We start from the raw sequence: 12,368 nt of genomic DNA on the forward strand, positions 1-12,368 counted from the left end.
TTCCCTTCCCTTCCTTTCCTTTCCTTTCTTTTCTTCTCTATCCTCTTCTCTTTCTTTATTTCTTCTTTTAACTTTATCTTATTTTTTATTTTATTTGTATTTTTTCTTCTCTCCTTCTTACCCTACAGGTTGTGTGTGTGTGTGCACGTGTGTGTGCATGTGCACGTGTGTATTTGTGTACAATGGCTTCTAGTTTAGTGTTTTTATGGGATTTCTTAGTGTATGAAAAAGTGGGTCTCAATAGCTATATCTGTTTCTTGTACCTTTTCTTGGGCTCATTTTCCTTTGGTTTGCTTGTTTTGTCCTATTCTAATGTGTTAGGTTTTTTTTAACCTTATTTTGGTTTCTTTTATTGTTATCCCTTAGAAGCCTGTTTGTTCCCGTGAGAGACAAAACGGGGGTTCATCTGGAGAGGAAGAGAGGAATTCCAAGGAGTAGAACAAGAGGAAACCATAATCATGATTTATTATGTGAGAAAAAACTATTTTCAATAAAATGAAACAAATAAAAATAAATAGTTTTTTAAAGTTCTGATTATTTTCTCTCACTATAAATTAAATTTTTACGTTGGTAACCCAAAACTCCGCGTGCAGTTTTTTTTTAAGTTTTATCTTATTTACATGAGTACACTGTAGCTGTCTTCAGAAACACCAGAAACAGGCATCGGATCCCCGTTACAGACGGTTGTGAGCCACCACGTGGTTTCTAGGAATTGAACTCAGGACCTGTGGAAGAGCAGCCAGTGCTCTTAACTGCTGAGCCATCTCTCCAGCCCCCCACGTGCAGTTTGATTGACACAATGTAAAGAACGGCCCCTATTTTCCTCATTCTGGCAGCTGTAGACTTAAAGACCCAACAACTAACAGAGATTTATCTTTACAATGACCAAATGGTGACTCACATTAATGTCACTGACATCATCTAAATAATTTTAGGTCACATTGCTTCAACCTAATAGTGTCACAAACTATTTGAAGGGACAATATAATTTGCATTTGTTTCTATCAAACTTCATCAAACAGATCATAGCAGATATTTTTCATTTACTCTAATAAATTTTTAAAGATCAAACTAGTAGAAGAATCTCACTCTTAGGTTCAGAATAATCTATTTCCAGATCCTTATGAGTGTGTCCTAAGAAGTCCATGTTTATCACAGTTTGCAAACATCCTGTTCTCATTTGTCCATCACACCTAGAGAAATGTGGTAAGGGGCACACCACATACAGCATGTCTCCACTCAGACTTTCTGCTAAAGGAGATGCTAAGCTGATAAGGAACCACAGAGAGTCTGCTGACTCTCAGCCATTAGCTTCATTTCAAGGACACGTTCTAGAAATTTTCCTGAGATTGAAACCACACTCATCAAAATGAAAACCACATTTATTTGTCACAATTCTTTCTGCTCTAGTTCTTTCAAGGATCTTCAAAGAAAACTAAAACGTGGGGGTTTCCCCAGCTCTTGTGCTGATGATGTCAAAACGTTAAGACCTAAATCATCAGGGAAGCAGGAGGGATCACAGCAGGAGGAGCACTACCCAACGCCTTCGTTCTCCCTGGAGGTCAGTTTTCTCCCCATAGTGCATGCATTGTATTTCTAGCCCAGAGCACATTTTGCCTGGCAAAAAATCATACTTAAAAATATAAAAGACAGAAGAAAAGCTGAGGATCATTGTCTTTCCTAACACTCAGTATTATAATTTTATAGATGAGTATTCACCAAAACTTAGAGAAGCCACCCTCTCTGAAGAACCCTGCCATAGACTGAGATCATAAAGTGAATCACCTACTCAAAAACAGAATATGGGCCAGGGTAGATAGGCCAGTAAAGAACTTGTCATACTCACATAAGAAACACATGGATCCCCAGAACCCATGTGGATGTAGAACATGTAGAAGAAAAAGGGGCTGCTTGTAATCCCAGACTCAGAAGGTGGTGGCTCATCTCCGTAGCCAGTGAGCTCTAGCTGAAAAACTCTACCTTATCAATGGATACACAGTGGAGTGATGGGGAATGAGAAACCCTACCTTATCAATGGATACAGTAGAGAAGTGATGGAGAGTGACCACCAACATCAGCCTACGGACTCTACAAGAACTTGTACAAGTATGTACACATGTACCTGCTGAGCCTACACACACATACACAAACATGCACACATAAACATAAACAACACACGTACAAGCACAGAAAAATCAAAAAAGAAAAAATTAAAGTGTCTATGTGTCAGAAAACACCAAACAAAAATTTTAAGCAAATGATGAATCTTGAAAACTACTTATTAACATCCTTCCCAAGTGTTTGATAGACACATAATGATTCTAATTTTTCTGTCATAGGCACACAAGAAAATATAAAGAGTTCAAGAAAACAGGGCTTTAAAAAGGAATATGTAAAAAGCAAATTCATTCCTTAATAATCAAATGATGCAAACTAATGACCAAGATAGTTCATATTTAATAAACTAGGAAAGTCTTATTATATAAAATCACATGTTATTTTACCTTATTAGAACTCTGACATCTAATAAAACTGACATTCTCACTTACAATAATATATATTGCAATTGTAAGAAATAATTTACCAAAACTTATCCACAACTTCATAGTAAGTGATTTACCTGTGTTATTGAATTTAATGTGTCTCCAAACATCTTCTCTTTGGGGTGAAACTTACCTTAAGAACCCAGATATCTGGGCACCAAACATCACTAAGGTGAAAGGTCACTTGCTTGTTGAGTCCTCGTGGTGACTGTGAAATCAGGTCCTTCACATAAGTTGAACATTCTTCATTAAATCAAATGCTCTTGATTTAGCCTAAAAAGACTCCCAACAGGTCCTGACAGGAAAAGTATTGACTAGTGTATCCAATCTCAAGTCCGTCTTACACTTGGAATTAAGTCATGACATCGATCTTTCTTCCTGCGTGCTCCATTGTTTAATATTACCTCAAAATGGTTGTTCTAGTATCACTCATTTCATCTTGATTATACTTTTCAACAATGTCAGACTTTCAATTTCTGTTCCACATGGATTCTTTATGTGCAGATATTTGTCTGCTTCAACAAAGCAATGTGCTTTCTAAGATGAATTCCTAATTTTGGGTTCCAATCCAGTGATCACCACTTTTGCCCTTCTACTTCTAAATTCAAATAGAAATATGTTCTAAACACTACCCATGTTTTCACACAGACCTGAAAGAGAGCAGTTTTTATGACTGTTTTTCTCTCAGTTGTGTTTGCAAATGAATAACTGTGAACGCTGGGCACTGATGTTTTTATCTCTACAATAAACCACTTCATAGCTTTGGTTGGAAAGTGTTTTCACTTCTGCCCACATCTATCTTGACTTGCTTTTACTTGGGATAAAAGAATAATTCAACACATCACACATGCATGCACACACACACACACACCATTTCCACAGAAATATGTAAAACTGGATATCAGGGTGCAGACTAGCAGAAATGTTTATACAAAAATTAAAAGAAGCAAGGTACTCTATAATACTGTGGTGATTAATTGAGAGTAACATGTTACCCATAAAAACTTAGTGCAGATCCTTTGAGAGGCAACAAAAAGAGGCTTGAGCAGACCACACACATAGGAATGAGGGAAATATCCCATCGCATCCCCAGGACGGGATAGCTAGTCAGAAGCTGCTAGCTTTCTACTGAAAACTAGAAACATAACCAGCAATAAGATGGTGTGGCTAGTAAGGTGTGTAATCTTTCTAGGGCAACTGTCTGAGGTGCGATGAAAAAGCAAAAGTTAACATTTTATATTACATCAGAGAACATTTTCATATCCATTCTCACTTCAAATTCTTCCAAAAACCACACAGAACAGGTATGGAAATTTTCTTGAAAATAAATTTCCCTAAGTTGCTAGGACGCTAGTGCTAAAACTCTGACCTAAGTATTATTAAACCAGACCCTATATTTATGTCATTGCATTAATATACCAGCCTCCTCTTGAAATAAGTAAATATTGATAAGTGATTACTGTTAAATTCTACTCGCAAGTGTCCTACACTAGTTGTAAGTAACACAAAACATTTAACCACTCAGAGAAGGTTCAAGCATCCAATTGCATAGATTTGAATACATGGTGTGATGTATTTTCATAAACAAAGCTATTCTATTGGCAAGGAAATTGACTCATTGTCTTCTGTGTCTCTCTATCCCTCATCCCCAGGCTGAGAATCGAACCTAAAGCCTCACAGATGCTAGGCAAGCACCCTATATCTGAGCTATAGTCCCTCCAAACCCTCACTCTTAGAATTTTGCTTTTGCTTTCTTCCCTAAATCTTCCAACATTCATCTGCATTGACAGTCTGCCTTTGGATAACCTGAGCTAAGCAAGTTTAGAGTGAATCCTCCCTACGAAGTGAATGTATTGTCCAGACAATAATCACACTTGCTTGTCTATATAAAGTATATGCGCAAGATATCACACTGAATATGCCCATGAAATAACTCTAAGGTTATTTCTATGTTTATTCATGTGACAGTTAAATTATTAAACAAAATATAATTTACCCTACACTAACTGACATGTTTCTGTGCTAATTAGATTCTTTCTATTGACTGTCAACTTTTTAAGTCTAGAAGGAAGGTGCTTTGTGTTTACAATTTGTGCTAGGCTAAAATAGTTTTTACAGCGTAGTTGGGCAGATAGTTTATGCTGTATCTTTGTGACATCTCAGGGTGCCTGAGAGAGGGAGATCAGTCAGGATTGAAAGCAGCTGAAAGTAAGGACATCTGGTTTCACTGAACCAACTTGGGCCACAGAAGACAACCACGCTCTGTCTCAATACGATGCTGTCCTTCCAGTGTTCCCAGACTTTTCTCAGAACCCAACACTCTGGAACTTAAAGTCCAAACCTTAAATCCTTGTGGAGAATCCCAGGCTTCAAAAAGATGCCTAAGTACTGTTCTGCTGAAGTCAAGCTGTTTCCAATCTAGGCTTTAACAAACAACATTCCTTTTATGTGGTGTTGATGAAGGGCCAGGCTCTGTACTCTTAAGCGCTGTTTTTCTTTCTTTTTTTTTTTGCAATATACAAGACCAGGTTCAATAGTAAAAAAAAAAAAAAGGCTCCTCTTGTTTTGTCATCAATGGGGTACTTGCCTTCACTCGACTTCCTAAACTTCTTCATTTTTGTAACAGTTTGGTGTTTATTCTACCCAAAACAGTCCAATGTAATCTAGCGAAGGAAGCAATGAACTGAAAGCCAAGAGTCATGAATCCTGAACCTATTCCTGCATTGAGTATGAGTGTGAAGAGGAAGAATGGGAGAGAATAGAAGATGAGGAGATAGGAGGAGAAGGAAAGAGGAGAAAGAGAGAGAGGTAGGGAAGAACAACAGAAAGAAGAGAAGGAAAGAGAAACAGAACAAAAGTAGAGCTGTCTCCAGACCTTCGGCCATACGCATGACCATCTGAACTTTGCTTGCCACTTCTGCTCTCTCCGGTAAGACCTGGTGGCCAACAATCCCCAAGGATAATGGGGACCCACAGAACCTGAGTATCCTGGATGTTGCCTTTAGCGTTTCTATAGGCTGAGGTCTTCCTGAACATCTGTCAATAACTTTGTCTGAACTACACAATGGCATTTCTGCCACCAAAAGAGTTACAGAAGTGCTGAGCTGTCATTTGGCATTGGTGTTCTATGAGAGGTCACGGTCATGATATCAGTGAGCTTTTACTCGGTGTCTCTATTTGCCTAGCATGAGGCTGGCTCCTTCTCGTTCATTATTTCATCCCATCCTCACAAGTCTGTGGTGTGTGTATCTCTATCATTTCTTTTCCGGTGACAGACTCAATATTTACATCAGTTCTGATGGAACTGGTCCAAACTATTTCTCTGCTTTCCGTATCACATTTCCTTATCTGAATCTTTTGGGTACCTCTCCTCATATATCAGCAGGTTCTCCTCCTTCATCTGAAACAGCTCTTCTGTCTCTAAGCCCTCCACTTAATCACACCTTTCCAGTTCCTCTCGTTGCTTTTGTACATTAGGACGTGGACATGGTCAGGTGATCAGTACTACGCTCACCACATTCTGATGCCATGCTGAGTAATTTTTTAAAGGACGGTTTTAATGCCAACGACGGAGCCCTATAACAAGACTAGAAAGATGGACGATTTGGACTTGATGTAAATATTGATGAAAAATTTAGAACTGATGTAAATATGACTATTTGGTACCATGGCTAGTGCCTGCTGGCTTTGCACTTGGAATGGGGCTATGAGCCAAAACAATAAAGGGTAGAATATAAAGTCAAAAAGTGGCAAGGAAACAAGAGTACTTCCATGGAGCATCCAGAAAGAATACAGACTTGCCGACCTTCCGTTTTAGCTAAGCAAGATCATGTTGGCTGATCTCTGGTATCATAAGATAATAAATTAGTATCAATCAACTAACCAAGCTTGATTGTGAAAGTTTGTTACAATAGCTGTAGAAACCTAAGATCCAAAGCTACACTGAGCGCGCGCGCGTGCGTGCGTGTGTGTACGTGCGTGTGTGTGTGTGTGTGTGTGTGTGTGTGTGTGTGTGTGTGTGTCCTGTAATACAGAATCTGAGAAGACAACTCTGCTTGGGCAAGCATGTCAGGTATGGGCTGGGAAGAAGGCTGGGTGTGTAGAGTGCCTGATGAGCAATCATGGGGCTCTGACTTGGGATCTCTAACATCTATGTAAAAGCCAGGCATGGCGGCATGTACCAGTAGCCCCAGGAGGATCTGAGGGGCTCGGTGCCAAATCCATCTAGTCAAAAAGGCAGACTCTAGGTTCAGGGGTCTACCTCTGGCTTTCAATATATACACATAGAGAGTGTACATGTACACATATGCATGCAACACACACACACACAATATTTTAAACCAGGAGTGTTTACACATGTTTGTAAACCTGTGCTTGAGAAACAGAGACAGGAAGCTCCCTGATACTTACTGGGCAGTTACCTTAACTTAATCTGTGATGCCTGCGTTCCCATGAGAGATTCAGTCTCAAAAAAAAAAAAAATCACGATGAACAGCTACTAAAAGATAATATGCAAAGCTGATCTCTGACCTGTGCACACCTGCACAAACCTGCTCACATCTGCATGTACATACAAAGGTATCCACACACACAAACACACTCATGTGTACATACAAGGCTACAGCAAAGACTATGGTCCAATATAGTCACCCATACTTTCAGGTGAATTATAATTCAGGTCCAACCATTACAGGTACTGTAATACGACTGTAGTACGATTACAAGTACTGTAACCGAGAGAGTGCTTCCTGGCAGATCAGCTAGCTGTGTGCCTGAAAGCCACATGCAAGTGCTTCTCTCAGCAACGTCGGGATCTTCAGCAGGTCTTCTGCTAGCCAACATGATTTGTGTCAAAATAAGATTTTTACTAGTGAAATCCAAGGCTTGTTAGCAAAGTGAAGACTGAAATGTGATAAGTTTGACGTATTCAAGTTAGGTAGCCAGACAAGTATTTAGAGAGCTCCACTGTCCTGACATGAGCAACATATAAGAATCACATGATACTCTGAACCTCACCTCCTAAAGATGGTGTCTATGGTTGGACTCCTGCACAGTCGTGGGCCCAGCTACTGTAGGATTTCTGATTGAGTAATATTGAGTAAAGAGAAGCACGATCCTGGTCAGAAATGTCTTGTCTTCTTCGAGAGACTCATTCTTGCAAAGTGGTGTCAGAATACAAAAATACCCGTGTTAGTCACGTTCTCGTTGTTAAGACAAAGTATCCAGGTAAGACAACATGAGGAAGGACATGTCTACTTGGACTCACTGTCTAAGGTTTCAGTCCATGGTCACTTGACTCCATTCTTCCTAGGGAACAGGACACCGTGACAGGGAGCAGGTGATAGTCTCTTATGTGATGAAGGAAAAGGGCTAGGACAATACGCAACTTTCTAGGTTGCACCCTGACCCAGGGATACACTCCCTCCACCAAGCCTCAGCTCCTCACGGCTATTCAGCTTACAAGCTCATTGGTAGGTTAGGTTGTACCTTGTGACTCGATTGTTTTCATAGTGCCGCTGGCCTTTTAGAGAGATACATCCCATCCAAACAAAGCAACCAGAATCCCAACCATCTTTACTCCATTGAGTAGTGGGTGCTGGCTAACAAATAGTTAACAAGTATCTACTGTGTGGCCCAGTTTGCACTGTGATTGGGTTCATAAACCTTCTAGCAAAACAGTGAAGAAATAATCAAGTCTTCGCCTCCTAAAAATATTGAACAGGAATCATTCAGCACCAAAAAGCAATAGTCAAAGTGCCACGAAATTAACCTAAGTAAGTTTACCACAATGCAGAATCGCACAACCCTGGACAGTATCAAATGGAAGCGTCCTTCTCATGTGAGGCAGCAGAGACACATTCATTCTGTAATGAGGCCCATGGTGGACTAGGAAAGACCGCTGTTCAGTAATAGAAAGTGACTTCCTGCACTTTCTCACCCTGAAGTGTGCTTTGTGTGCTGAGGTGGGAGAGTGACATGGATCCTTTTCTCAGATCAGCATCTTCTACAAGTATCCCCCAGGCTCATACGCCAACTGTTTAAGATTTAATCCCCTCTTACAGGCAGTAGTAACCTTGTTCAAGGTTCCCAGCAGAAAATTAAAAGCGTGAACGTCAAAAAGCCAAAATAAATTTCTCAAAAAGAACACAATGTTTCATTGCAGGAAAGAGAAAACAAGGAGAAGTTAGGAGCTAACATATAATAATAATAAAAAAATATTAGCACATGTGAAACTCTGCCAAATTTTCAGAGAATTGCTTAGTCTGCTCTATGCAGTCCAGGAGGCAAAACCAGGAAGCTATCCAAATAAAATACATCTGACACAGTGCTCATCTGTATGAAGGCATTCTAATAGCTGAGGAAGGGCTGGACGGCAGGAGAGATCCTCAAACATGATAAATCACATTTGTTTGAAAGGCACCCTGGCAATGCTTCCCTGTTGTGGCCTGCTGTTTTGGTTCTCCTGATGTCTGCAATATTCTGAAGAAATGATTCTGGGCACTAGACTTCACAGTGGCCACAAACTGGCCCTGTGGGAAGGATGAAGTCTGCACCTCCACACACGTAAGCAAGGCTGAAAGATCTGGTTGACTCAATCAGTTATCTGGGTCAGAAGGAGAAACTGGGGAATCAGACACTTGTTTTGCTTTGTAGAATGTTCAGATAAACTTTGAACTTGTTCCATGCCTCTTGTTTTACTAAGAAATTGCCTAAATTACCTTGGCCTGTATCACGCAGCAAGTCAGTGGCCGAGTTAAGCAATTAATCTTTACCACCATGGTTCTATGACACTTCTTTATTTTATTTTTTGTGCCAGTTGAACGTGTCTTAGAAATAAGGCTTCTTTCCTAACATGCTGGCATTCTGAATAAATGAAAATTTAGACATATTTTGCCTCACTTCAAATACTACATGCAATGAGCTTTCTCCCATTTGTCCATGTTTGTTTACGATTTCCCATCTGCCTGGAATGTGTGGACTCAGCTCTCTGCTGAGCCAGCCCCCTCTAAACAAACGCCCTGGTCACGTTTAGCCCCTCTTGGAAACCTTCTCTGAGCGGCTCATGAACGGCATCCAGTTTTGCTGCCTCCGTCTCCCCTGTGCATTCTGCATGACCCACACCCTTAGCCATCCTCATAGCAGGTTGAAACAGGTTGTTTTTTGTTTTAATTGTTTCATTTTCTTGAGATTATGATATAATAAATGAGTTCACTCTTCTCCTTCCTCCCTCGAAACCCTCCCATATGCCCTTCCTTGCTCTCTTTCAAATTCATGTCCCTTCCTTCACTGATTGTTACATACATGTATATGTATGTATATGTATTTACATATGTATATGTATATATCCATGTACATATATTCCTAAATACACAAATAAAACTTGCTCAATCTGTATAATGTCACTCAAATGTATGTCTTCAGGGTTGACCATTTGGTGTCAGATAGCTAACCAGTATGTTCTCCCCTGGGAAACAGTTTCTCCTACTGTCGGCAAACTTAGTTGCCTGTGGTTCTTTGCGTAGGGTTGAAGCATCCTGGGCTTTCCCTATCCACTTTGGAATGTCTATGGTTTCTTCCTTGTTCAGCTCATGTTTTTGCAGTCATGTTGGTGAGGGTTTATGAGTATGGCTTCTGAGATTACTAGGAGACACAATTTCTTATTTTCTGAGTCTTAAATTTTTCCACCCCCTATTCCACAACGATCCCTGATGCTTAAGTCCTGGTGTTGTATTGTAGATTTATCTGGGGCTGGGTTCCACCGCTCTACATTCTGATCACCTGTGGTTTTCTGTGATAATCTCCATCTATTCCAAGGAGGAGTTTCATTAATGCAGGGAAAGGCTGACACTTATCTCTGGGTATAATTGTAGTCAGGAATTACGTTAGTTTAGTAAAATGGTGTTTGCAGGTTCCCCTTCAAGAGCCATTACTTCACTAACTCTGGTGAGCTGGCTAGGTTTCTACTACCAGGAATGATTTCTCTCTTGTTGAACAGCCCTTAAAGTCAATTACAAAGCTGGTTACTGCCAAGGTATGATGCATGTCACTACTGTACTGGAAGGGTTATCATGTCACACTGGTCATTGTTGTGGTATATAAGCTTAGATTTTTTTTAAATCAACTTTATTGAGGGTTCACAAATGCTTTGACACCCCCACATCCCCACCCTTCTAGCCACTGTCCGTGTAGGAGAGAAAAGATGGTATATAGGACAAGGGGACATGGAACTGTCTAGAAGTAGTTCTTTGGGGCAATTCCAACCTCTGTTGTCAGGATCCCAACAGTCCAGCTCAAAAGTGTCAACAGACACAAATCAGCAACAGCAGCACAATCCAGCAGAAACCGGTGACCAGGCCTCTGTTGAATCATCAGGAGTCAGCAGGAGTGACCAGGACCAGCTGAAACGCCAGGAGTTCTCTGCTGTGCCTCTCTCAATGAAGGGAAGATCAATGAGACCAATGAAGTGTTGCAAGCACTCATCACTGTCTGTTGAGTCCTATTTAAACTCTCTCCAGACATCATGAGTCCTCTCACGGACCTTGCCTCAGCAAACCATCATGTGAATCTGCATCACATGACACAACCGGAAACTTCCATTTCAATGGTTCATAGGCACCACAGCTGGGTAAGACTTTTGCTTGATTCCTTTGTAAACTTGTCTGGTGCCTTCTGGTACCTACTGTAAAACTTAGTCCTCAGGGAGGAGGCTGTCAAATCCCCTCTAGATCAGGGTTTTTCTGGGTCCTATGTCTGAAGTGCACGGTGCTTTCAGCAATAGGGACTTACCTTTGGGGCCAAGGTACAACCAAAGGTGATGGCAATAGCCTGTCACATTTGGGGATTCTCTTACATGACCCTGACCAAAAACTCAAAGGAGGATTTCTCATGCCTGATGATAGTTTTTTTGTTAGCTGGTCTTTGTCTTTTGGAGGGAGCATTGTAAACCAGATGGGACATTTTCATTTAAGCTATATATATACATTTATACACAGATTTACATGTATGCCTTTTTGGGGAATTAGACATCCTTACTATTGTATTAACCTATTCTCTTCTTCTGTATGTATCTCTCTTTTCCCTTCTTATGTATAGAACCTCCTGCTAAACTGCAAATACTTGAATTCTGGGATTATTACTAAGATGTTGGGCTTTATCCACATTCTACTTTCTCGAACACTGTTGATCATAAAACGAAGCCCAACGTGTGGACTTAATGTCTGAGATAAAGGGATGCATTTTGTAGGTCATTATAACAATTTTTACTATTTTAATTCACACACTCACTTATTACACACATATTAGAAAAGGAAATAAAGCAAACATGTCCCCATCAGAGCTCCTGGAGAGATAAATGTTTGCAATGTGGGCTATACTTCTTTAAAACTATCACATTTTAAAATCTTTTATGTTTATCCTTTTACTTTTTCTATTATTTTTGCCCCAGAATTGGGATTGTATTTTATAAGAGAACCAGCCAACATGGTTCGTTCCTATGGTCAACCTGCCTGTATGTAGAGTCACCTAGAAGACACATCTAGGCATGTCTGTCATATGGCAAATTAAGTTTCCAGATGAAATAACATTCTTAACCTTGAAATGGGAAGGAGAGTCATGGATTACATGAGTAAATGCAGTCTAATCCAAAGGGTTGTGTGAGTCAAAGTTGGAAAACTCAGAACAAGAATGGGGAGGCATGGCCATTGTCACAGTACTCGGAAGGCTGAGGCAAGAGGCTCTTTGGTCCCAGGAGTTTGAAATCAACCTGCACAACATAAAAAAAAAGCTCCCTCTCAAAACCGTGAGAGGGGAGAGGGGAGAGGGGAG

General features: G+C 40.3%; 1 pseudogene; it reads right to left on the reverse strand.

Moving 5' to 3' along the window:
* Positions 1 to 12,368, reverse strand: part of LOC114609936 — a 17,675-nt pseudogene that overhangs the window by 1,772 nt on the left and 3,535 nt on the right.

Source organism: Grammomys surdaster, unplaced genomic scaffold (assembly GCF_004785775.1).
Source record: "Grammomys surdaster isolate TR1022 unplaced genomic scaffold, NIH_TR_1.0 125996, whole genome shotgun sequence".
In the NCBI taxonomy this organism is placed as follows: domain Eukaryota; kingdom Metazoa; phylum Chordata; class Mammalia; order Rodentia; family Muridae; genus Grammomys; species Grammomys surdaster.